This window comes from Scyliorhinus torazame, chromosome 9 (assembly GCF_047496885.1).
Source record: "Scyliorhinus torazame isolate Kashiwa2021f chromosome 9, sScyTor2.1, whole genome shotgun sequence".
NCBI lineage: Eukaryota > Metazoa > Chordata > Chondrichthyes > Carcharhiniformes > Scyliorhinidae > Scyliorhinus > Scyliorhinus torazame.
This window is the reverse complement of record NC_092715.1, coordinates 122,128,201-122,155,490: the sequence shown is the minus strand read 5'-3', so window position 1 is coordinate 122,155,490 and position 27,290 is coordinate 122,128,201. Positions and strand designations below refer to the sequence as shown.

The window sequence follows — 27,290 nt, the reverse complement described above, 5'->3', positions numbered from 1 at the left end:
CTAAGTATCATGACCAAAAGACATAGGATGCAAGTAGATTAGTCTCAGACTGTCCCCAAAGCTCAGATTCCAACAGAGCCTAATGCCCATTTCCATGAAACAGAATATTTTACAAATTATTTAACTGGAATCCTAGGGCCATCCAAACGATAGTTTGCTATTGAAAGTATAACATTTGTGAGAAGATATATATATATATATATATATGTTACACCTGATATGTGAAAATTCCCATTTCATGAAATGGGCACTGGTAGAACTAATTTCACGAACTGGGAAAACCATTGCTCAGATCATAGAATTATCAGTTTGACTGCTCATTTCATGAAATAGCTAGTGCTACGTACGGGTTTTAAAATCTTATTTGTGGAATTGTTGCTCAAACTTGTTGCAGTGTACAAACTTAACATCATGCACTAAGTTATTCAATAACAGCAGGAATGTTGTAAATTTGGAAAAGCAGGTTTGCCTACAAAGGCACAAATAGTGGTTGGTGGAAGGCATATAATTAATATCAGCTCCAAAAGGGCCAGTTCACATCTGCCTATTTGACTTTGAAGCAGGTGTTGGAAGGTGTGAAGTTTTTTGCTGGAAGTGAAAATATGTTGACTTCAAAAGTTCGTGACCACCAGATACCATGTGGCTATAAAGGTGGTTACTTACCAAGAACTCACTGGAAACAAACCACAGTGCTGCCTCATATCAAAGTTGCCAGATCAGTTCCTCAACAGAACCTCCACAACCATTGAAGAAAAAGAACTGGAAAGACTTCTTGAGGAGAACAAGGAGAATCCTGATCCTGAAATGGCGCCTGACCATCCTCCATGGATAATCCTGAGCCAGCCCTGGGCGAGTCACCCCAAGATGATTTTTTTTTTTGTAAACGCATTTTATTCAAACTTGTATCAAAGTAGGTTACAGCAAATAAACACCCCGGGAAACATTCTTCCCAACAATCAACTATACAGTTTGTACAGATTTTTCTCCTCTTTCACCCTCCCCACCCCATCACCCACCCCACTGCGACGAACAGCTCCTCAAACACGGTCACAAACATCACCCACCTTTTCTCAAACTCCCCTGCTGAGCCCCTTAACTCGTACTTTATCTTCTCTAACTGCAGGAAGTCATACAGATCACCCAATCAAGCTGCTACCCCCGGTGGCGATGCCGACCGCCACTCCAGCAAAATCCGTCGCCGTGCAATCAGAGGCGAAGGCCAAGACATCGGCCTTCCTCCTCTCCATGAGCTGCGGCTTCTCTTAAACCCCAAATATCGCCACCAAAGGTTCCGGGTCCACCTCCTCCTCCAGTATTCTGGCTAAGACCGCAAACACTCCCAGAATTTTCCCAATTTTTCACAACCCCAAAACATGTGCGCATGATTCGCTGGCCCCCGCCCACCCCCACCTCTCACACTCATCTGCTACCCCCTGAAAGAACCCACTCATTCTCGCCCGAGTCATATGCACCCTGTGCACCACCTTAAACTGTATCAGGTTCATCCTTGCACAAGAGGAGGCCCTGTTTACCCTTCTCAGTGCTTCACTCCATACTCCCCAATTGATCTCCATTCCCAACTCCACTTCCCATTTCTCCTTGATCTTCACCACCAACTCGCCACCCTGCTCCCCCAGCCACTTATATATATCCCCAATTCTTCCCTCCCCTTCCACATCCGGAAGCAGCAGTCGCTCCAGCAGGGTGTATCCCAGCAATCTAGGGAACCCCTTCCAGACGTTTTGTGCAAAGTCCCTAACCTGTAGATACCTGAACTCACTACCCCTCGGCAGCTCTACCCTCTCCCTTAGCTCCTCCAGACTGGCGAACCCTTCCTCCAAATACAAATCCCTCACCTTGACCAGCCCCACTTCCCTCCACCTCCTGTATACACTATCCATCCCCCCCGGCTCAAACCCATGATTCCCGCACAGCAGCATTAGCACCGACATCCCTTCCACCCTAAAATGCCTCCTCAGCTGATTCCATATCTTCACCGTGGGCTGCACCACTGGGCTCCCTGAATACCTACTCGGAGCCATTGGCAATGCTGCCGTCACCATAGCCCTCAAACTAGACCCCTGACAAGATTCCTCCTCCATCCTAACCCACTCTACCCCTTCTCCTTCCCACCACCACCGCACCTTGTCCACATTCGCCACCCAATAATAATGAAGCAAGTTTGGCAACGTCATCCCCCCCTGCTGTATTTGCCTCTGTAGCAGGGTCCTCCCCACCCTCGGCACCTTCCCCGCCCATACAAAGTCAGAGATAATTGTGTCCACTTTCTGAAAAAAGGCCTTTGGTATAAAGATCGGGAGAGCCTGAAAGATAAACAAGAACCTCGGCAGAATATTCATTTTCACCACTTGGACCCTCCTCGCCAACGTTAAGTGCAGTGTATCCCACCTCTTAAGATCCTCCCTGGTTTCCTCCACCAACTTTGTTAAGTTCCACTTATGGAGCCCCATCCATTCCCTTGCTACCTGAATCCCCAAGTACCTAAACCTATCCCTCGCTACCATAAATGGCATCCGCCCTAAATTAGCCCGCTGTGCCAGCTCATTCACTGGGAATACCTCGCTTTTCCCTACATTCAGCTTCTATCCCGAGAACCCTCCAAATCTCCCCAGCAGGCCCATAATCCTTCCCATACTCTCCAACGGATCCGAAACATACAGAAAGAGGTCATCGGCATAGAGCGACACCCGATGCTCCCTCAGTCCCCTTATTATCCCCTGCCACTCTGCCGACCCCCTGAGAGCCATCGCCAATGGCTCTATGGCCAGCGCAAACAGCAGCGGCAACAGCGGGCACCCTTGTCTCATATCCCTGTGTAAGTCAAAGCTTTGTGAGCTCATATCATTTGTCCTCACCCTCGCTCTTGGTGCCTCATACAGCAACCGCACCCATGCCACAAATCTTGGCCCAAACCCAAACCTTCCCAAAACTTCGAACAAGTATCGCCACTCCACCCAATCAAATGCTTTCTCCGCGTCCATTGACACCACCCCCTCCGGTACCAGAGCTCTCGACGGATTCATCACCACACTCAACAGCCGTCTTATATTACTCGTGAGCTGCCTGCCCTTCACGAAGCCTGTTTGACCTTCTGCAACCACCCCCGGGACACAATCCTCCATCTTCCCCACCAACAACTTAGCCAATACTTTCACATCCATGTTCAATAGTGATGTGGGTCTATACGACCCACATTCCACCGGATCCTTCCCTTTTTTTGGGATTAGTGTGATTACTGCCTGCTTCATCGTCTCCGGCAACTCCCCCTTCTCCAGTGCTTCATTAAACGCCCCCAACAGATGTGGTGCCAGGTCCGCCGCAAATTCCTTATACAATTCTGCCGGGTACCCATCCGGCCCAGGGGCCTTCCCCGACTTCATAGCCCTGTTACTTTCTAGCACCTCCCTCAGCCCCAGGGGCTCCTCCAATGCCTGCCTCTTTGCTTCCTCCACCTGGGGAAATTCCAGCTCGTCCAGAAACCACCCCATGTCCCCCTCCTCTCCTCCTGGGTCTGCCTCATAAAGTCCCTGGTAATACTCTCTAAATGCCTCATTTATCTTCCCTGGCTCTGACACCACATCTCCAGCCCCAGTCCGGATCTTCTATATTTCCCTGTACATAGCCTGCCTCCGCAGCTGGTGCGCCAGCATGCGGCTCGCCTTCTCCCCATACAAATATTGCACCCCTCTTACCCTACGCAGTTGCCCTATCGCCCTCCCCGTTGTCAGCCTGTCAAATTGCCCCTGCACCTTTTTCCTCCTCGCAATCGTTCCACGGTGGGCACCCGCGAATATTCCCTGTTCACCTCCATTATCTCGCTCACTAGACGGTCATGTTCGGCCCTCCTTTCCTTATTCGCACGAACCGTAAATGAGATAATTTCTCCCCGGACTACTGCCTTCACTGCTTCCCAAAAAATGCCTGCCGACACCTCCCCATTCTGATTGAATTCCACATAATTCCTAATCGCCAACTGCACCTTATCACAAAAACCTCTATCCGCCAACAACCCCGAGTCAAACCTCCACCCCGGCCTCTGCTCTCGTCCCATACTGAACCAAATATCCAGCCAGTGGGGTGCATGGTCCGAGATAACTATCCCCACATACTCTGCCCCCTCCACCCCAACCAAAATCTCCCGACTCACTACAATCCTCGAATACATCTTATAGACATGTGAAAAGAAGGAATCTCCCTTCCCCCTGGGTTCTGAAAGCGCCATGAGTCCACCATACCCATCCTCTCCATAAACGCCCCCAGCACTCTTGCCATTCGTACCCTACCCATCGACCTGGGGCTCGATCCATCCACCCTCGGCTCCAGGACACAGTTAAAATCTCCTCCCATGATCAACTGGCACGTGGCCAAATCCGGGATTGCTGCCAGCAACCCCATCATAAAACCCACATCATCCCAATTTGGGGCATACACATTTACGGTGCCTCTTCCAATACCCCACTCACAATCACATATCTCCCACCTGGATCACTCATCTCCTTCACACTCACGAATCCCATTTTTTTGCTCATTAAAATCGCCACACCCCTCGATTTCAAATCAAACCCCGAGTGAAAAACCTGCCCGACCCACCCCTTCCTTAACGTAACCTGGTCCTTCACACGGAGGTGCGTCTCCTGCAAAAAGACAACCCCCGCTTTCAAGCTCCTGAGGGGCGCAAACACCCGCGACCTTTTAACCGGCCATTCAGTCCCCGGACGTTCCACGTTACCAACCTTACCGGAGGCTTGCGCCGCAATCCCCTCTACCGTCCGTCATCTTCCCCACTTAACTGCTGCCCCTTTAAACTCTGTACCTAGCCCATCCCAGATGGCCCCTTTCTTCGTCCTTGACCATGACCCCAAGATGATTAAGTAGGCGTATGGCACGCTTTCCTTCATCAGCTGGGGCATTAAGTACATGAGTTGGGAAATAATGTTGCAGCTATATAAAACCTTGATTAGGCTGCATTTGGAGTATTGCGTGCAGTTCTGGTCACCACATTATCAGAAGGACGTGGAAGCTTTGGAGATAGTGCAAAGAAGGTTCACCAGGATGTTGCCTGGTGTTGGCTATCAGGAAAGGTTGAATAAACTAGGATTGTTATCACTCGAAAGATGGAGACAGAGGGGTGATCTGATAGAGGTCTACAAAATTCTGAGAGGCATAGACACGGTGGATGGTCAGAGGCATTTTCCAAGGGTGGAAGTGTCAATTACAAGAGGGCACAGGTTCAAGGTGAGAGGGAGAAAGTTTAAGGGAGATGTGCGGGGTAGGTTTTTCACATAGAGAGTGGTGGGAGCCAGGAACGTGCTGCCAGAGGATGTAGTTGAAACAGGCACATTAGCAACATTTAAGAGGCATCTGGATGGGTACATGAATAGGGAGGAAATAGAGGGATACGGACCGAGTAAGGGAACTTTTTTAGTTAGGACATCATGATCGGTACAGGCTTGGAGGGCTGAAGAGCCTGTTCCTGTGCTGTACTTTTCTTTGTTCTTTGAATGACCCTAAACAGGTCTCTGTATCACCCTAAATCTGATCAAAAACCTCATCCTGCCAAACGTATAAGGAAGGTGGCACATCAGGGCATTACACAGCAAGCCAAGCAGATGATGGCATGCAGCACAAGGTCACTTCGGGCTGTTGGTGCTGGAGACAATTGCTGTCCCAGTATCAGCATTTGATCGCTGTAAAGGTGACCTAACCAATGTGCGGTGCTGGAAGCAGATCATAGAATCATCATAGAATCCTTAGAGGGCAGAAGGAGACCGTTCAGCCCATCGAGTCTGCACCAACCCACCGAAAAAACACCCCATCCCGGCCCACTCCCCCATTACCCTACCTAACCTTTTGGACACTAATGGACAATTTAGTATGCCCAATCCACCTAACCTGCACATCTTTTAACTGTGGGAGGAAACCGGAGCACTTGGTGAAAACCCACGCAGACACGGAGAGACTGTGCGAATTCCACACAGACAATTACCCAAGGTCGGAATTGAACCCGGATCCCTGGTGCTGTGTGGCAGCAGTGCTAACCACTGTGGCACCCAGATGGGACTGGCTACACCATTGGAACAGCTAAGGGGATTGCTAAAGGCAAACTAAGAGGATTGCAAAAAGCAAACTTGCCAGGAATTAGTTTGAATTTGTGCAGAACAGTTGACTGAGTGCAGAAGACATTTCACTAGGGGCTGGTTTAGCACAGTTGGCTAAACAACTGACTTGTAATGTAGTACAGGGCCAACAGCGCGGGTTCAATTCCTGTACTGGTCTCCCCGAACAGGTGCCGGAATGTGGCGACTAGGGGCTTTTCACAGTAACTTCATTGAAGCCTACTTGTGGCAATAAGCGATTATTATTATTACCAGAACAACCTGGCCCTTGTGAGATTGTACATGCTCAGGTGTTTGTCGTGCGCAAGGCTTCCAGAGATGTCACTGCAGGAGTAACTGCTCATCAAGACCATGTTCCTGCTTGAAAGCAGGTCTCTGCTGCAACAGTGTCCATCACAGACACAAGTCCTGTGACAACATTGACCAGTGCTGATAGTGCTGGTATATTAAATCTGTATAAATTGTATTTATGCGGTTTTTGTAAACACCGATGCATAAGCTATCTGAATGGTTTGGGTGTGATCCTGAATGAAATATAACAGAACATTAACAAATGAATTTGAAATGTTTGGATGTTGCAATGAATCTGAAATGTACATTGAATAAAGGTATGAATTATCTCTTTATTTGTTTTTTCTGTATTGTAATTACTGATGAATATAAGCTATAGCTCAAAGATTTGGATATAATATTGGATGAAACACAAGCAGGCAGTAAATAGAATTAAGCAAGTTATACGTTTGAGAGTGAAATTTTATCTTTCATTCATAAAAATTGGTCATTTAATAAACTGCCCCCCATTTAATAAACTACCTGTTTCATGAACTGTGCATGTCGGCTGTGTAAGAAAATTCATAAAATGTGCAATTTGACCAGCCATTTCATAAAATGGGCCATTTCACAAATTGGGTGTAACATACACATAAAGAAATATTACATTATCAATACTTTTGAAACGTGATTAAAAAGTTGCAGATCAGCTGTACAAGTGAAAAAGTATTTCCCATTTTAAACCAAGCATTCTTAAGACAGCCCGCAAATGACCATCTACTGCCCCAAATCTATTTTAACTCAGATTCAGAAGATGTCCACTATACAATTATGATCCAATTAGTTACTTTTCACATATTTTCCCTCTGGCCACAGAAACAAATTGCCAATCTGAAACTTTGAAAATTGGGTTGACAGTGCCCAAACTCACTTCATTTAGGACACCCAACAATTGTTTGTATTTAATAGCTGGTTAAATTAAGTAGATTTCCATGCTTTCCCGTACTTTCTTGAATTTTGAAAGGTGATCAAGTTCCTGATTGAATTCACTGCTGTGAAACTCAAAATCATGAAACTACACCTTAACTTTTATTGACAAATTGTTGTTGCTTCCTTCAATTTAATCAATGGTGCCACAAAATGGTCAGGTGGAGTATGAGGCGTATTGCTCCACTTCGGACATTAGCGGTGGAAATCAGGGAAAAGGTTATAAAATCATAAAACTAATAAAATTACACAGTTAAAATTGTAAATCTTTTGAAGTAATCATTTCAATATGAAATCAGTATTTCTATTCTTTTGTCTGAATTCTTAAAGTTTGAAATGGTTTATCGAGTTAAATTTTTCCTTCTTTCAGAGTACAGTGGCATAATTCAGCAGTTGGCCATATTAAATCCAGACCCAGTAAATGGTTTGAAATATTTTGAACACTTCTCTTTGAGGACCCCTGGTGTGAAGTATTCCTATGTCTGTGTGGCCTGATACCAACCCTGTAAAATTCTGAAATGGATTTGATTAAGGGAAGTTTGTATTCAATGTAACTCAGTGATAAGTGATATTCCTATTAAAAAGGAATAATTTGAAACATCTTGCAGCTAAACAGAGTCATAACCTGTATTAGAACAACATCCTCCTCATTTAAATTAATTGTTTGCTTCACACATCGGTGTACATTAAAAAATTTATAAATGGATTGATGTGATCTAATGCAATTTATCATATTAGTTTTACCACTGCAGAATAATTTTGAAGAATTATTTCTTTTGTTTCGAAGCAGTGCTTGCTAACTGTTGCGTTGCATTGGGATATAGTTCAACCTTCTTTTTAAATGAACTATTTTTATGCATTAAAACAGTAATTGCAGGAAACCAAATTACAGTAAATGATCCTGGAATTGCAAAAAATAAGAAGTTATGATCTCGTATTTGAAATATGGCAAATATTTTAATCAGTATGGTCTAATAATTCTTTCAGAAGTTATCTTTTCTCATAAATTGAAAATTTATGGTAAGTTTTTGCATGTCTTGCAGTACCTTTGACAGAAAACGCAATCCATTTTAGAGGCAGATATCAATCTGTTCAAAAGGCCTCTCATCCTGAGATATTAATGGATGGATTTTCAGGCCCCACCAGGACTGGGATCAGAGGCCAACAAGAGCTAATAATATTGCCAATGGTCTGCGCTCTGATTCTATGGTTCCATCCTGCCGCCAGGCCATTACTGCAGAGGTAGGATTGGGGAGTTGGGGTGGCAGGCCTACCCACCCAAACAGGGAAGGTATAGTCAATGAGGTTGTTATATTGCTACTTAAGGCAAATTAAAGGAGGCAGAATGCAATTTTCCAGTTGGCCTCCATGTCCTTGCAGTCAGGTGCAAAGAGACCATCCTTGCCTGCCTGAGTGCTCCAACAGTTGGAGGGTATCCTGTAGAGGGTTCCACTTACTCCACCCTCCCCACCCACAGTTGTGGCTTGATGCAAAAACCTTTAATTATTTTAAATACCGTCATGCCCAGAAAAGGCATATCGTGTTCTGAACTTCCATTCAATGTTTCTAAATGTGCACACCACCAAACTATTCACGTGGCTGCTGCATTATCATGTGACCGTTGGCATTTGAACTATAGACAGTATCAAGTCTCTGGTGAATACAGAAATAAATATGGACATAGGTGAGGGTACGTCACCGCATTTATTTAAGGTTGAAAATCAGCATTGCTGGCAAGACGTTTAATGCCAATCCTTAATTGCCCTTGAGAGAGTGGACGTGGTCCACCTTTTTGAACCACCACCATCCATGTGGTGTAGGCACATCCACAGCACTGTTAGGGAGGTAGTTCCAGGATTTTGGCCCAGTGATGAATAAAAGAATATCAATAAATTTCAACTTCAGGGCGTAATGTATCTTGGAGCGGAACTTGCAGGTAGTGGTGTTCCCATGAAACTGGTATATGTATCTTTCTAGGTGGGAAAGAATGCAGTGATGCTGTCAATGTACCTTTAGCAAGTTACTGCAGTGCACCCTGTAGGTGGTGCACACTGCAGCCACTGTGCACCGGTGATGTAGGGATTAAATGTTTAAGGTGATAGCGTGCCGTTCAAACAAACTGCTTAGTCCTGGATGATGTAGAAGTTCCGGAATGCTGTTGGAGCTGCATTCATACAGTCAAGTGGGGAGTATTTCATTACACTCCTGACTTGAGCCTGTAGAAGGTGAACAGGTTCTGGAGAGCCAGTAGGGCAGTTAAAATTCCCAACTTCTGACCAACTCTGTCAGCCACAATATTTAACTTCTAGTTAAGTTTCTGATCGATATGAAGCCCCTGGGTTTTGATTTTGGGGTATCCAGCAATGCTAATGTTGTTGAATTTCAAGGGGAGATGGTTAGATCCTCTTTTGTTGGGGTGGTCATTGCTTGACACTTCTGTGGTACTAATATTACTTGCCACTTATCAGCCCAAGCCTGAGTATTGTCCAGGTCTTGCTGCATGTGGGCAAGGGCTATTTCAGTGTCTGAGGAGTTATAAATTGTACACAACACTGTGCAATCATCAGAGAACATCCCCAATTCTGACCTTATGTTGGAGGAAAGATCTTTGATGAAGAAGCTGAAGATGGTTGGACCTGGGACACTGCCCCAAGGAGCTTCTACAATTATGTCTGGGGCAAAGATGATTGGTTTCCAACAACCACAAACATCTTACTTTCTGTTAGGTGTGACTCCATGCAGTAGGAGAGATTTTCCTCTGGAATTCAGCTCTTTTGTCCATGTTTGGACCAAACTGTGATGAAGTAGTCCTGACAGGATCCTAATTACCTTTCCCAAAGGTAGGGGAGTCTAAAACTAGAGGGCATAGGTTTAAGGTGAGAGGGGAGAGATTCAGAAGGGCCCAGAGGGGCAATTTCTTCACTCAGAGGGTAGTGAGTGTCTGGAATGGGCTGCCAGAGGTAGTAGTAGAGGCGGGTACAATTGTGTCTTTTAAAAAACATTTAGATAGTTACATGGGTAAGATGGGTATAGAGGGTTATGGGCCAAGTGCGGGCAACTGGGACTAGCTTAATGGTAAAAACTGGGCGGCATGGACTGGTTGGGCCGAAGGGCCTGTTTCCATGCTGTAAACTTCTATGATTCTATGATTCTAAGCATCAGTGAGCAGGTTATTTGCAATTGTGATAGTGATAATGCTGTTGTTGACACCTTGCTGATGATTGAGAGTTTGGGTGGTAATTGATTTGAATAGAATTTGTCCTGTATTTTTGTGGACAAGACGCTCCTGGGTAATTTTCTACATCATCAGGCAAGTGCTGGTGTTGTAGCTGCACTACCTGAACAGTGCATTCATGACACAGAAAAAAACATATGTAGTGAAATGCCATCTGTGACTGCTAATTCCAAAATACATTATTTGCCGGTATGCTTTGGCAGCTCATTCATTTTGGACTCAAGATATCTGCCAAAGTACTTTCACAAGAAGAAGTGCTGAATGCTGGAATTTAGTAATCATATGGGTATTGCATGTGTCAGGCACCAGCAGATGATTGTTCGATAATATGTCAACAATAAAGCAAAACTCAGAAACTACTGGGCCACCAGCAGTTTAAAAAACACCTACAACTAGGCCAACTTAACACACTGGTCCTCTTCCATCAAGCCCCTGCCTGCCCCAAGATCTCTTCTCTACAGTAGGAAGACCAAATGTAGACTGGTTGATTCCCTCCCTTCAGTCCACAATCATGACTCCAAAATACTCGCTGCCTTTCATTTTAATTCCCCACCTTGCTCACATGGTGGGCGGCATTTTCTGCGCATACCCGCAGCAGGATCGTCTGGTCCCGCTGCTGTCAACGCGGTTTTCCGTTTTATACACCCATCGCCATCAGGAAACACACAGCAGGGGTTTGCGGCGGTGGGACTGGAAGATCCCGCCCGTAAGAATGGCTGGAAAATTCCGGCATTTGACTTCTCTGTTCTTGGCTTTCTACAGTGTCAAAGCAAACCCGAGGAACAGCACCTTGTCTTTTGACTGGAAATCCAACAACCCTATAGAACCAATATTCAATTCAATAATTTTAGATGACATCCTCTACCTCCATTTAGTTTTGTGTTTCTTTCTGCGGGTTTGTTATCTTTTGCTTGTTTCTGTCTTAATTCCTTTACTTTGCCTTCAGACCACTGCTATTCTACTATTCTTCCTCCAGACACATCTTTTGTTTCTTTACTTGTCCTATTACCACTCTCTTTGGCCTTGCACCATGAAACGTTTTGACATTTCATCTCTCCTGTTTTCTACCCTTTTGTTCTATTTCCCACCCTCCAGCCCCACCCCCTCACTTTCACTTGCTAGACCTCTGATGAAGCACAGGAAAGTACAAACTGCAGTGGGCTAGTTATCCCCTGAAGCCTGTTCCTCTATTCAATTAAATTATGGCTGATCTGTTATCTAACTCCGCATAGCTGCCTTTGTCCCACATTCCTTAACGCGCGCGAATAACAAAACTCTCAATCTCAGTTTTAAAATTACTATCTGTTCTGCCACCAATTGCCCTTTGTGGAAGAGAGTTCCAAACTTCTACCACCCTTCATGTGAAGAAGGGTTTCCCAGGGCTGGATTATACAGCTGCAAATCAGGTGAGCCGCCACCACTACCACTCCCCCATCCCCCGCGTGAACATAAAATATAGCGTGATGACATTGGGTCAGCAATGCGATGTCATCATGCTGCACTCTGATATTATGGAAGGCAAGCGGTCGCTGATATTGGAAATCCACCCGCTGTTTTGAAATAACCAGTTAATGAGTTATTGACCATGTTAAAGGGTCATTGTTACGCAACTTTTCATTGCCTGCTGCATTTTTGGTTGTTGCACAGCAAAAGGTTTGGGGTGCTTCACAGAAGACATGAAGAGGCAGCACAAGGGCGTGAGAAAAGGCCTGTCACCAGGACGAAGGCTGCGTGTAGCAGCAGATTCTGCTGGTGAAGGTGGCAGCGTCTGCACATTTTTAGATTTCATTTGCTACATGTTTTTGAGCCTGCCAGAAGGAAAATAAGAGATTGAGAGATCGGGGGGGGGGGGGGGGAAATACATTTATAACGTGCCCGACTTCCTATTCACGGCTAACCCAGCTGCTGCATGACATCTTGGCTAGGACTCCCGATTGGACCCAGTGCCCCACTTTGCACTGCCTTCTAGCCAGGAGACCACTATTTGGCCAACTGATGCTTGATTTGCTGAGCTGAGACAGTGTGGGTGGGAGCAAGCAGACAACCCATTTTTTGTACCATCGCCTCACCCTGCTGAAAATCCAAAATAACAAGCCACTAATTTCACTTGTCAATGGTCCAACTTCTAACTTTTTCATAATGTTCCCTTGATCCTAGACTCCTCAGCGAATGGAAATTATTTCTCCCAATCTAGCCCTTTAATAGCTTGACATTTTGGATCACATCACCATTTAGCCTTCTAAATTCCCCTCTGGGATGTTGCCCACCCAACCTGGATGCAATTTTACAGTAGGCGGCAGGGCCTTGAACGTGAAGCCCGCCAATGTCCCGATTAAAGCCCACTTAATGGCCACTTAAGAGCCTTTTCCAACCCAGCCTCAAGTTTTAAACGGGTGGGAGTGGGAGCCCCCCCATCCCCCGTCCCATCCCCCGTCCCCCACCCACAGTATCTATTCTGGCCACTGCAATGCTGTGCCTGGAGAGTTGTTGGTCAACCTGATTGCTGACAGCTCCCCAAGGCAGGACTGCCTTCCCAGTGTGGATCGAAGTTCCCACCTGCTGCCAATCAATGTTCATTAGATGCACTCCCCACTGACACTCTGGATGGCAGACACTGAACATGTGCCATCCTGAAAATTCTGGTGTAGGGAATACAACCTTAATTTGCTCAATCTGTCCGAATAACAATCCTTGGAATCCAGGTATAACTCTAATAAATCTATGCTGCACTCCTTCCAAGAATAAGGGGCGAAATTCTCCCCCAACGGCGCGATGTCCGCCGACTGGCGCCAAAACCGGCGCCAATCAGACGGGCATCGCGCCGGCCCAAAGGTGCGGAATGCTCCGCATCTTTGGGGGCTGAGCCCCAACATTGAGGGGCTAGGCCGACGCCGGAGGGATTTCCGCCCCGCCAGCTGGCGGAAATGGCGTTTGTTGCCCCGCCAGCTGGCGGAAATGGCGTTTGGTGCCCCGCCAGCTGGCGCGGAAATGCGGCGCATGCGCGGGAGCGTCAGCGGCCGCCGGCAGTTTCCCGCGCATGCGCAGTGGGGAGAGTCTCTTCCGCCTCCGCCATGGTGGAGGCCGTGGCGGAGGCGGAAGGGAAAGAGTGCTCCCACGGCACAGGCCCGCCCACAGATCGGTGGGCCCCGATCGCGGGCCAGGCCACCGTGGGGGCACCCCCCGGGGCCAGATCGCCCCGCGCCCCCCCAGGACTCCAGAGCCCACCCACGCCGCCTGGTCCCGCCGGTAAATACCAGCTTTGATTTACGCCGGCGGGACAGGCAATTTCTGGGCGGGACTTCGGCCCATCCGGGCCGGAGAATTGAGCGGGGGGTCCCGCCAACCGGCACGGCCCGATTCCCGCCCCCGCCCAATCTCCGGTACCGGAGACTTCGGCGGGGGCGGGGGCGGGATTCACGGCGGCCAATGGCCATTCTCCGACCCGGCGGGGGGTCGGAGAATGACGCCCAAGGTACCAAGAATAAGGGGTGGGATTCTCCGACCCCCGCCGGGTCGGAGAATCACCGGGGAGCGGCGTGAATCCCGCCCTCAATGGCCGCCGAATTCGCCGGCACCAGAGATTCGGCGGGGGCGGGAATCGCGCCGCACCAGTCGGCGCCCCCCCCCGGCGATTCTCCATACTGCGATGGGCCGAAGTCCCACTGCTGTCATGCCAGTCCCGCCGGAGGGAATTAAACCACCTCTCTTACCGGCGGGACTGGAGGCGCGGGCGGGCTCCGGGGTCCTGGGGGAGGCACGGGGTGATCTGGCCCCGGGGGGTGCCACCACTGGTGGCCTGGCCCGCGATTGGGGCCCACCGATCCGCGGGCGGGCCTGTGCTGTGGGGGAACTCTTTTCCCTCCGCCTCGGCCATAGCCTCTGCCATGGCCGACGCGGAAGTGTCCCCCCCTGCGCATGAGCAGCAGCCGCTGACGAGCATGTGCGGACTTCCGCCTGCCGGCGAAGTCCCTTCGGCCCCGGCTGGTGTGGCGCCAAAGGACTTTCCCGCCGGCGGCGTGCCAACCACTCCGGCGGGAGCCTAGCCCCTCAAGGTGAGGGCTTGGCCCTTAAAGGTACGGAGAATCCGCATCTTTGGGGCGGCCCGACGCTGGAGTGGTTCCCGCTACTCCATCCCGCCGGGACCCCCCGCCCCACCGTGTAGGGGAGAATCCCGGCCCAGGTGTGGTGTCCAAAACTGGCTGCAGTACTTCAGGCGTGGTCTATGTAATGAGCCCATGGAGGCAGAAATCCCTTCACCAGAATCCCTTTTATTAACAAAACCAACAGCAGTACAACCATTCAGCTTGCTACCTACTCTGCAGATGATCAGACACTCCCTGTTACAGAGAGTAGGTTCCCTGATTGGGCCACAAATCAGGAATTCGTATTCCAATTGGTCAATTTCAAAGGCCTGGTCTAAGTCATTACACCCTAATCTGGAGTACTTTGTGTGTCTGAACCATTACTTCTATCCCTTTGTATTCAATACCTCTAGATATAAAGGCCAACATTCCGTTAGGCTTTTTGATTATTTTCTGTACCTGTTCATGTTATTTTATTGATTTTGATTATCTACTTGGTAAAGTCCATTTGAACCTTTGCTATTTAGGACTTGGAAAACTGCCCAAGGATTCTTGAAAATGAAGAGGTGAGAGGGAGGGATGAACGTAATACACTCACCATCATCAGGAAAACTATTAGACCTAAAGGCTGACAAATCCCCAGGACTGGATGGCCTGCATCATAGGGCCTCAAAAGAAGGGGGGCACAGATAGAAGATGCATAGGTTATGATCTTCCAAAATTCCGTAAATTGTGGAAAGGCTCCAGCGAATTGGAAAATAGCTAATTCAACACCATGTTGGTACAGTGGTTAGCAATGCTGCCTCACAGCACCAGGGACCTGGGTTCGATTCTGACTATGGGTAACTCTCTGTGTGACGTTTGCATATTCTTCCCGTGGCTGCGTGGGTTTCCTCCGGGTCTTCCGGTTTCCATCCACATTCCAAAATGTGCAGGTTAGGTGAATTAACCTTGCTAAAATTGCCCCTTAGTGTCCAAAGAGTTGCAATTTAGGCGGGGTTACAGGGATAGGGCGGGGGAGTGGACGTAGTTAGGAGTGCTCTTTCAGAGGGCTGTTCAGACTCAATGGGCTGAATGGCCTCCTTCTGCAGTGTAAGACTTCTATGGTTCTATCCAAGAAAGGAAGGAGGCAGAAAACTATAGGCCAGCGAGCCTAACATCTGTCATAGGTGCTAAAATCCATTATTAAGGAAGTTGCAGATAATCACAATTTGTTCAGGCTGAGCCAGCATGGTTTTGTGAAAGGGAAATCATGTTGAACTAATATGTTAGAGTTTTTAATGAAGTAATCTTAAGGTGAATACAGGGGAATCAGTAGATATGTACTTGGATTTCCAAAAGACATTTGAAAAGGTGCCACATGTGGTAGTGGGTTACATATCAACATAAATTAAGAATTGGTTCTCTAACAGGAAGCAAATTAGGGATAAATGGGTCCTTTTTTGATGGGAAAGCTGTAAAAAGTAGAGTGCCAATGCCCTAGCCTCAACTATTTACAATGACTTGGATGAAGCAGGCGAACGCATAGTAGCTAAATTTGCCGATGACACCAAGATAGGTAGCAAAGTATGCTGTCAAGAGGTGATAGAGTTTGCAAAGGGATATAGGAAGATTCAGTGAGGGAACAAAAATTTTGCTGATTGAGTATAATGTAGGTAAATGTGACTTTGGCAGGAAGAATACAAAAGCAGTACAATATTTAAATGGAGAGAGATTGCAGAACTTTGTGGTATATGAACAACAGAAAGTTAGTTTGCATTTGCAGCAAGTGATTCGGAAGGCAAATAGGATGTTGTTGTTTATTGCAAGGGGAATGGAAGATTAAAGTAGAGACGTTTTACTGCAGCTGTACGCGGATTCCTTATTTTAAAACATAAATAGAATTTCTTGAGAAACAGTTCAGAGAAGGTCCATTACACATTCCTGAGATGATGGGGATGTCTTATGAAGAAATCTTGAACAGGTTGGGCCTATAACGATTGGAGTTAGAAGAATGAGAGGTGATCTTATTGAAACATACAAGATCCTGAGGGGACTGGAGAGGAAGAATACCGGGAGGATGTTTCCTCTTCTGCAGGGGACTAAAACTAGGAGCATAGCTTAAAAATAAGGGGCGGGATTCTCCGCAGCCCTGCGCTGAAACCGTGTTGGCGCGGGCCCGGAGAATCGATGTTCACGCAGGAACCATGCCCGATGCCACTCCCGCGATTCTCCAGTCCCCGGAGAATCGCTCGTGCGTGGACTATGTGGCGCAGCTGGGGGGCCATTGACAGAGCCCCCCCCAGCGATTCTCCGGGCAAAACTGGCCGAGTTCCCGACGGCGAGGTCAGTATAAGAGACAACTAACACTCACAATCAGCCACCTTGAACACATCCAGCATGATAGCACCCTCAGAGTCAGGGTGCGTCATGCCAGACATGGCCCAGTACTTTCTGGGAGACACTGCTGGAGCATCAAGTTTTCGTAGCATCAACATCAGCAGCACATTAGAGTTGAATTTCATGCTCCAGAGCTTTATCCAAAAGCTTCAAGCACATGTATAACAAAACTTGGCATACCTCTCTAAATACATGATTATTTGACCTTTTTGCCGGAACAATCATTAATTTTCATTGTTTTCAGGCTGTTTCGGATATTCCTCCCTTTCAACCTTATGAGTGTAGATCCTTTCACCTATTGGGGTGACTGGAGTATTTGTACTAGGGCAGCAGCCCTAATATTGTTTTGACAGACATGCTAAGTTCAACCACTAATAAGATCCAATAAATGGGAACCCTCCCAGTAGCCATTATTGAATTCAACAGATTTGCATGTGATCACTTGACTCTCAGAGACTAGCAATACAAACATCTCACTCACAATCATAAAAAAGGGTTCCTTAACTCTTCTATGATGTGGAGATGCTGGTGTTGGACTGGGGTGGGCACAGTAAGAAGTCTTACAACACCAGGTTAAAGTGTAACAGGTTTGTTCAGAATCACTAGCTTTCGGAGAGTAGCTCCTTCATCAGGTGAGTGAAGAAGTGGGGTCCACAACCACATATATAAGCAAAGTTTTAAAAAATATATATATTTATTAAAGTTTTTTAACACAATTTTTCTCCCTTACAAACAATAACCCCCCCCCCCCGCAACAAAAAAAAACGAGAAATCGCGCAGAGCAAGATATATACATGGCAAAATGATATATTTACACAGCTTTGTACACTGGCCCTCACCCGTACGTGCCAGTTTCCCCAACCCTTCATGTTATCTCTTGCTCATCCACCCTCGCAGGCAGTCCCCCCTTCCCCCCCTCCCCCCCCCCTCCCAGGACGTCCCCACCACCTCCCCCCCACCCCAAGGTTGCTGCTGCTGCTGACCGACCTTCCTCTAACGCTCCGCGAGATAGTCTAGGAACGGTTGCCACCGCCTGTAGAACCCCTGCGCAGACCCTCTCAAGGCGAACTTAATCCTCTCCAACTTTATGAACCCAGCCATATCATTTATCCAGGCCTCCAGGCTGGGGGGCTTCGCCTCCTTCCACATTAGCAAGATCCTTCGCCGGGCTACTAGGGATGCAAAGGCCAGAATGCCGGCCTCTTTCGTCTCCTGCATTCCCGGCTCGTCCACTACTCCAAATATTGCTAGCCCCCAGCTTGGCTTGACCCGGACTTTCACCACCTGAGATATTGCTCCCGCCACTCCTCTCCAGAACCCCTCCAGTGCCGGGCATGACCAAAACATATGGACATGGTTCGCCGGGCTCCCTGAGCACCTTCCACATCTGTCCTCCACCCCAAAGAACCTACTCAACCTCGCCCCCGTCAAGTGCGCTTTGTGGACCACCTTAAATTGTATCAGGCTGAGCCTGGCACACGAGGAGGAGGAATTAACCCTACCTAGGGCATCAGCCCACAGACCTTCCTCGATCTCCTCCCCCAGCTCCTCCTCCCATTTACCCTTCAACTCTTCTACCAGCGCTTCCCCCTCTTCTTTCAACTCCTGGTGTATTTCCGACACCGTGCCCTCCCCGACCCATACACCCGAGATCACCCTATCTTGAACTTCTTGTGCCGGGAGCAACGGGAATTCCCTCACCTGTCGCCTCACAAAAGCCCTCACCTGCATTTTTCTAAAGGCATTTCCCGGGGGTAACTCGAACTTCTCCTCCAGTGCCCCTAGGCTCGCAAACGTCCCATCGATGAACAGGTCCCCCATTCTTCCAATCTCCGCCCGTTGCCAGCTCTGGAACCCCCCGTCCATCTTCCCCAGGACAAACCGGTGGTTACCCCTGATCGGGGACCACACCGATGCTCCCATTGCACCCCGGTGCCGTCTCCACTGGCCCCAGATCCTTAGCGTTGCCGCCACTACCGGGCTCGTGGTATACTTTGTCGGCAAGAGCGGCAGCGGTGCCGTCACCAACGCCCCCAGGCTTGTTCCTTTACAGGACGCCATCTCCATCCTCTTCCATGCCACCCCCTCTCCCTCCATAACCCACTGGCAGATCATTGCCACATTTGTTGCCCAGTAGTAGCTCCCCAGGTTTGGCAGCGCCAACTCTCCTCGGTCCCTACTGCGTTCCAGGAACCCTCTCCTTACTCTCGGGGTCTTATTCGCCCATACAAACCCCATAATACTCCTGCCTATTCTCTTAAAAAAGGTCTTAGTGATCACGATGGGAAGGCACTGAAACACAAACAGAAACCTCAGAAGGACCACCATTTTGACCGACTGCACTCTACCCGCCAGCGAGAGCGGTAACATGTCCCATCTTTTGAAAATCCTCCTCCATTTGCTCCACCAACCACGTCAGATTCAGTTTATGTAGGGTCCCCCAACTCCTGGCTATCTCGATCCCCAGATACCGAAAGCTCCCCACCGCCCTCCTCAGCGGTAGGTCCCCTATCCCTCTTTCTTGGTCCCCCGCCTGTGATACAAAGAGCTCACTCTTATATATAAGCAAAGTTAATGATGCAAGATGATACTTTGAATGAATATGAGTCTTTGCAGGTGATTAAGTCTTTACAGGTCCAGACTGAGCTACTGGAGAGAGGGATAATCACAGGTTAAAGAGGTGTGAAATGTCTCAAGCCAGGACAGTTGGTGAGATGTCGCAGGCCAAGCCAGATGTTAGGAGGTGAATGTAATGAGACATGAATTCAAGAACCTGGTTGAGACCGTACTCATGCGTGCGGAACTTGGCTATCAGTTTCTGTTTGGTGACTCTGTGTTGTCACGTGTCCTGAAGGCCGCCTTGGCCAAAGATCAGAGGGTGAATGCGCTTGACTGCTGAAATGTTCCCCGACTGGAAGGGAATATTCCTACCTGCCGATTGTCATGCGATGTCCGTTCATCCGTTGTCGCAGCGTCTTTATGGTGACCCCTGGGTGGTCGGGCTTTGGGCAGGGATGCACCCATGCACTCATGTTGGCACATGGTATCTGGGCACTGCCAGGGTGGCAGGCTGGCACTACCAAGGTGACCAGGTGCTAGGTTGATTGTGCGAGGGGTCAGGCCTGGGGGGTGCCTTGTCCATAGGAGGCGTGGTGAAGTGGGGGCTCGAGGACCCCGGAAGAGGGAAGTTGGGAGCAGTGGGGGCGGGTCCAAAGACAACAGTGGGGTCACTGCAGAGGGTCAGAATATCAGGGTTGCCTTTAAAAATGGCACCCCGATCCGTGAGTAGTCATACTGACCTGAGCTGCAGTCGCCAGTGCAGGAAATGACTAAAGTACGGCATCAATGGGGCGTTCCTCGCTGAGACCAAAACAAATGGCACAGTACCATTGGATAGGGTGGTCTTTCTCGGTGCTGCAGATGCTGAGACACACTACTAAACCGGACATAGAAATGTTTCCGTTGGGCCCTATGATTTGCAAATCCCAAAGATGCCAATTAAAATGTGTCTGCTGTGATCTCTGCCATGAAAGACTATCTCTGGATCATTTGGGTGATTTAAACTCATAAAAGTAATGTCTTTAATTGGATGTGTTTCTGTTTAAAGGTGTTAAGTCTCTTGGATGTTGAAAGGAATAACTGAAGGATTATTTAGTGCTATATTATTTTCGGGGTTATCTTTGAAGAAAGGGTGTAAAGTGATCCAATGTTTATTAAAAAGGTTAAGTTGAGTTCATGGAATAAACATTGTTTCGTGTTAAAAACCTACGTGTCCATAATTGCAATTCCACAACTGGAGAACAAGCCGTGTGCTCGGAAAAGCAACAATAGCATTAAAGGGGGAGGTTGGTTGAACTCCATGAGACATTTTGGGGTTCTGAAAACGCCTCTCCCATAACAATTGGGAGCTCGAGGGGGATAAAAGTCTATCCATTGGATTGGCTTCTGTGAACTTAATGACAGTGAAGGTTTGTTGCTTTTCCGGTGTGGTATTTTAGTTTAAGTGGGGAGTGTGTTGTGGACAATGGCTCTTTCAGAGGCTCAGAAGTTTTTGGGGGTGGAGATGGTCACACGCAGTACCTTACAGACAGAGACTAAAAGCAGACTGTTAGATTTGGCAAAAAACATTGCAGTTAACATTACCTGACAAAATGCAAAAAGATGAGGTAATTATGGTGGTGGTTAAGCATTTAAAGTTGCCTGAGATACCGTTTGACTCATTGGAAATGGCCAAAATACAGTTGCAAATTAAACGAATGGAACATGAGAAAGAATTAAAGCGGCTTGAATACGAAAGAGAGAGAGCGGAAAAAGAAAGAGAAAGAGAGAGAGAGGAAAAAGAAACGGACAGAGAAGAAAGGAGAAAACAAAGAATAGCCCTAGCAGAACAAAAAGAAAAAGAAAGGGAGATACAGATCAGGGAAAAAGATAAAGAGAGGGAGTTTGAACTTCAGAAAATGGCCATGAAACATGAAAGTCAGTTAAAATTGGCAGACGTAAAGGTAAACGTACAGTTGGAGGATAATGATGAGGATAGTGAGAAAGAGCGTCATAGTTGAAGGCTTGGTGGGAATCTATTTAAATATGTCCAAGCATTGTCAAGGGGTGGCGAGAAGGAAGTGAAAGCCTTTTTCATTTCATTTGAGAAGATAGCTGAACAAATGAAATGGCCACAGGGCATGTGGGTATTACTGATTCGAACAAAGCTCGGAGGTCGAGTTAGTGAAATGTTTGCATCACTACCGGAGGAAGTATCTGGAACGTATGAGGAGGTGAAGAAGTCCATCTTAACTGCATATGAGCTACTGCCTGAAGCTTACAGACAAAGGTTGAGAAATTTAAGGAAATAATTTGGTCAAACATACATGGAGTTTGAAAGGCTCAAACAGAGTAATTTTGATAGGTGGATAAGGGCTTTGAAAATAGACCAAACGTATGAAGCTCTCAGAGAAATTATACTTTTGGAGGAGTTTAAAAGTTCAATTCCTGATGTAGTGAGAACTCATGTGGAAGAACAGAGGGTTAAAACTGCGAGATTAGCAGCAGAAATGGCAGATGATTATGAATTAGTTCATAAATCAAAGATTGGTTTCCAACATCAGTTTCAGCTGTTGAGGGATAGAAACTGGGGACATGAAAAATACTCAAGTGGAAAAGATAAAGGTGATCGGATGGGAGACAATAAAGAGAGTGTACCTCAGATTAAAAAAGAAATCCAGGAGGGTAGAAAAGAAATGAAATGTTTCAAATGTTTTCACTGTAATAAACTAGGCCATGTAAAGTCACAGTGTTGGTGGTTGAAGAAAAGCACTGGGAAGGCTGATGTGGAAAAACAGGATAAGACAGTGGGATTTGTTAGAGTGGTAAAGGAAAGACCAAGGGAAGTGAAGGAGGTGCAAACGATTGTACAGCCAGTTCAAGAAGTAATTGTTAAGAAGGTGCCAGATGTCTTTAAAGAATTTATTTGTGGGGATAAAGTTTACTCATGTGTATCAGGAGGAGCAGGTAAAGAAGTCACAATTTTAAGAGATACAGGGGCTAGTCAATCTTTAATGGTAAGAGATGAAGAATTATGTAGTTTGGGAAGAATGTTGCCAGAAAAGGTGGTGATATGTGGAATTCAGGGTGAGAGGAATAGCGTTCCATTACATAAGGTAAGGTTGGAAAGTCCAGTGAAGAGTGGTGAAGTGGTAGGAGGAGTAATAGATAAACTATCTTGTCCAGGAATACAGTTTATCTTGGGTAATGATATAGCTGGATCGCAGGTGGGAGTGATGCCTACTGTGGTTGATAAGCCAGTGGAAAATCAGTCAACTGAAGTGTTGAAGGATGAATATCCTGGGATTTTTCCAGATTGTGTAGTAACAAAGTCGCAAAGTCACAGGTTAAGATAAGAGGAGAAATCAAAGAGTGAAGATGAAGTTGAAGTGCAATTATCAGAAACGATTTTTGATCAGATGGTTGAAAAAGAACAAGATCAGGTGGAGGATGAGGTGGATATTTTTAGTTCAGGAAAACTGGAGGAGTTACAACAGAAAGATATAGAAATAAAACGGATGCATCAGAAAGCATATACGGAAGAGGAATCTGAGTGTATACCAGAGTGTTATTACCGTAAAAGTGATGTCTTGATGAGAAAGTGAAGACCTTTACCTATGCAGTCGGATGAAAAGTGGGCAGAAGTTCATCAAGTAGTATTGCCGGTAGGGCATAGCAAGGAGGTGTTGCGAGTTGCACATGAGGTACCAGTGGGAGGTCATTTGGGAATCAGGAAAACTCAAGCTGAAATCCAGAAACATTTTTATTGGGCTGGACTACATAAAGTTGTAGATAAATTTTGTCAATCATGTCACTCATGTGAAGTGATAGGGAAACCTCAAGCAGTGATAAAACCAGCGCCCTTAATACCCATTCCAGCATTTGAGGAACCTTTTACGAGGGTCCTAATTGATTGTGTAGGACAGCTTCCTAAAACCAGAAGTGGGAATCAATATCTTTTGACTATAATGGGTGTGTCTATTAGGTTTCCAGAGGCCATTCCAGTACATAATATGACAGATAAAAGGATTGTGGAGGAGTTACTTAAATTCTTTACTAGATATGGACTACCCACAGAAATTCAATCGGATCAAGGATCGAATTTTACTTCAAAGCTATTCAAAGAAGTTATGGATAGCTTAGGAATAAAACAATTTAAATCAACTGCGTACCATCCAGAATCGCAGGGAGCATTAGAAAGGTGGCATCAGACATTAAAAACAATGTTGAGGGCGTATTGTCAAAATTATCCAGAGGATTGGGATAAAGGAATCCCATTCGTATTGTTTGCAATTAGGGATGCACCTAATGGATCTACCAAATGTAGTCCTTTTGAACTAATTTTTAGTCATGAGGTAAGAGGACCACTTAACTTGATTAAGGAAAAATTGGTGGGTGAGAAATCGGAAATTACACTATTGGATTACGTGTCAAATTTTAGGGAACGATTAAATAGAGCAGGTGAATTTGTTAGACAACATTTGAAAGTTGCACAAAATGTGATGAAACGGGTAGCGGACAAGAAATCCAAAGTTTGTAGTTTTGCCAGTGGGGATAAAGTTTTAGTGTTGTTACCAGTGGTAGGGGAGCCTTTAAAACCTAGGTTTTGTGGACCATATCAGATTGAAAGGAAATTAAGTGAGGTGAATTATGTGGTTAAAAACACCAGATAGAAGGAAGACTCACCGAGTGTGTCATGTGAATATGCTTAAAAGGTACTTTGAAAGGTAAGGAGAGCAAAAGGAGGTTTTAATGATTCTAACTCAAAGTGACGAACCAAATCCAGATGACTGTGAATTTGACATACCTCAAATTAAATTGGAAAATGAGGATGTTCTTAAAAATTGGGATGAATTGTTAAGTTACCTTCCAGAGGAAAAACGAACTGACCTGAAAAAGTTACTGATATGGGCAAGTTTGTAGAGATAAATTGGGAAGTACTAAAGTGGCTACACATGATGTAGATGTGGGAAATACTGTTCCTATCAAACAACATCCATATAGACTTAACCCTTTAAAATTGGCACAGGTTAACAGAGAGATTGAGAGTATGCTGAAGAATGGCATAATTGAAGTGGTTGCAGCCAATGGAGCTCACCCATAGTGATAGTACCTAAACCAGACAGTACCCAATGGTCATGTGTGGACTATCGAAGGGGGAATGCAGTTACAAGAACGAACTCTTATCCTATCCCCCGTTTGAAGGATTGCATTGAGAAATTGGGACAATCTGCTTTTATTTTCAACTTTCAGACATGGAAAGAATATTTAAAACATCGTATGGCGTTCTTCGATCGACTTCAGGCGGCGGCGGGTTATGGGATGAACCTAGCCAAAAGTGAATTTAGAGAAGCCCGAATCACTTTCCTTGCGGCGTTTCCGATACCCTCAAGACGAAGGGAAATAATACGATTTCTTAGCATGAGTGGATTTGATCGAACATTTGTGCAAATGTTTTGTGGCGTGATTACTCCACTGATGGACTTGCTAAAGAAACGTAAAAAATTTCAATGGACAGCTGACTTTCGACAGGCGTTTGACTGCCTGAAAGCTGTGGGCACCAATATTCCTGTATTGGAGAATTGCAAGGGTCTCTGTGGTCAGATTGAACTAAAGTATCTGATTCTAAAGAGAATTGCCGATGAATAGAGGAATGGAAGGATCGTGCAGAGACTTTCTTGTTCAAAGAGACTGTCAATCGAGAATGATTTTGGTTGGAGGAAGAAGAACAAAGAAAAATGGACTATATTGTTATACCTGTTTGCGTGTGTTGTTTTTTTTAAAACAAAACGGTATATTTACTGTGTTCATTTCTTAGTGGATGGTGCAAAAGTGAAAAATGAAACCATCTTGAAGTTGATGGTTTATTTTTTTTTCTTGGGGGGGGGAAGTGTCATGTGAGAGTGCCTTTAAGAAATGGATGTTTAAGCAATGTACCTTTAAGAAATGCAGAGCGTTAAGAGATGTCAGAGTGTGGGTGGAGCTGGGTTTTAGATCAGCCATTTTGCAGTTTTTAGTTTCAGTTTGAAAGAGCTTGTCTGTGTCTGTGTTTGCAGTGAGCTGGATCTGCTGTGATCTCTGCCATCAAAGACTATCTCTGGATCATTTGGGTGATTTAAACTCATAAAAGTAATGCCTTTAACCTGATGTGTTTCTGTTTAAAGGTGTTAGGTCTCTTGGATGTTGAAAGGAATCACTGAAGGATTATTTAGTGTTGTATTACTTTCAGGGTTATCTTTGAAGAAAGGGGTGTTAAGTGATCCAATGTTTATTTAAAAGGTTAAGTTGAGTTCATGGAATAAACATTGTTTTGTGTTAAAAACCCACGTGTCCATAATTGTAATCCCACACCTGGAGAACAAGCCGTGTGCTCGGAAAAGCAATAATAGCATTAAAGGGGGAGGTTGGTTGAACTCCATGATACATTTTGGGGTCTGAAAATACCTCTCCCATAACAATATGTCTTTAAGTCGAGCAGAAGAAGTAAGGAACTCAAAATGGTACACTGTGCTATGGGGGTTTAGCTTCTGAACAGCAAATCTCAGACTTCTTGGCATCTGAGACATCGGAGAGATTCAGCTCGATTGGTTGACTGGTGGCCGATGAATTGGCAAAAGACCGTATTCTCCCTGGCAACAGGTGATGATTGTGTCCTTCCCGAGTGGGATGGTTTTCAGAGGATGCAGGAATTGACAGTCGGATCCTGAACGCTGAGAGGAGCAGTTGTGAGTATCTGTCTCTCTCTCTCTCTCACGCCAGAAATACTGCCTATCTGCTGTTTTCTGAACCTGCAGAGGAGTATTTTGAGACCTGGATGAATCTACAGACTGAAAACAAAAACTTCCAACTGAAGACCTAGACTGAAGAAAGGTGTGCTGGAAGATGTCCACCTGAAACACAGACTCTTATCCTTTTCCTTTCATTTACATCCCACTTTCCCCTCTGAGTTTGTTTGTCCTGTGTACGTGTAAAGGGTGGAGCGGGTTAAAGAAGGAGGGGTAGAAATTAGATAATAGTTAACCAGTTGTATTTGCTGCATATTTCATTATAGTTATTGTTATTAATAAAATTAATTGTGTTTAAATTTACAAACTTGGTAACTGTAGTTGTTAGCCAGCCAAAGGCCAGGCTTTGGGTATTTTCTAAGCATTATTTGTTAATTGTAATTGTGTTGGGATTCCAGGTCATGTGGGGCTGGAGTTAACCGTGCACAAGCCCAGGGTGTCGTAACAGTCCCGACACGCATCTTCCATCATATGTCCAGCCTCTGGAAAGCAGACGATTTGGGACAATGTCTCATAAACATTGTCTCAGAAACCCACCAATCAGAGCTAAAATCTGCAACTGGCATGTCCAAAGTAGCATCATTGTATCATCAATTCATGTAATGAGTACAACCTGGCTGCACAGGTAGTTTAGATCAATGTTCTCCTCAAATGCAAAAGGGCAGCTCAGCACCTACAGTATACTCACAGGCCATGAACTCGTTCTCATTGGCAAATTCAGGCCTTCTTAATAGCACGGAATATATCCCAATGGAGGAAGACCCCAGACAAGGAATTTACAGTTAAAGGTTTGAAGGGAAAAGTTTATTGTCACTGCAGGCCTGATTCGGGAAGCACTAAGGCTCAGTTGTTGAGGGTGTTGTCACATTGGCATCTC

General features: G+C 46.1%; 1 protein-coding gene across 3 annotated transcripts in view; it reads right to left on the bottom strand.

The window, feature by feature from the left end:
- LOC140429452 (small conductance calcium-activated potassium channel protein 2) overlaps window positions 1-27,290 on the bottom strand; it is a 241,788-nt gene that overhangs the window by 13,781 nt on the left and 200,717 nt on the right. The window lies entirely within an intron of this gene.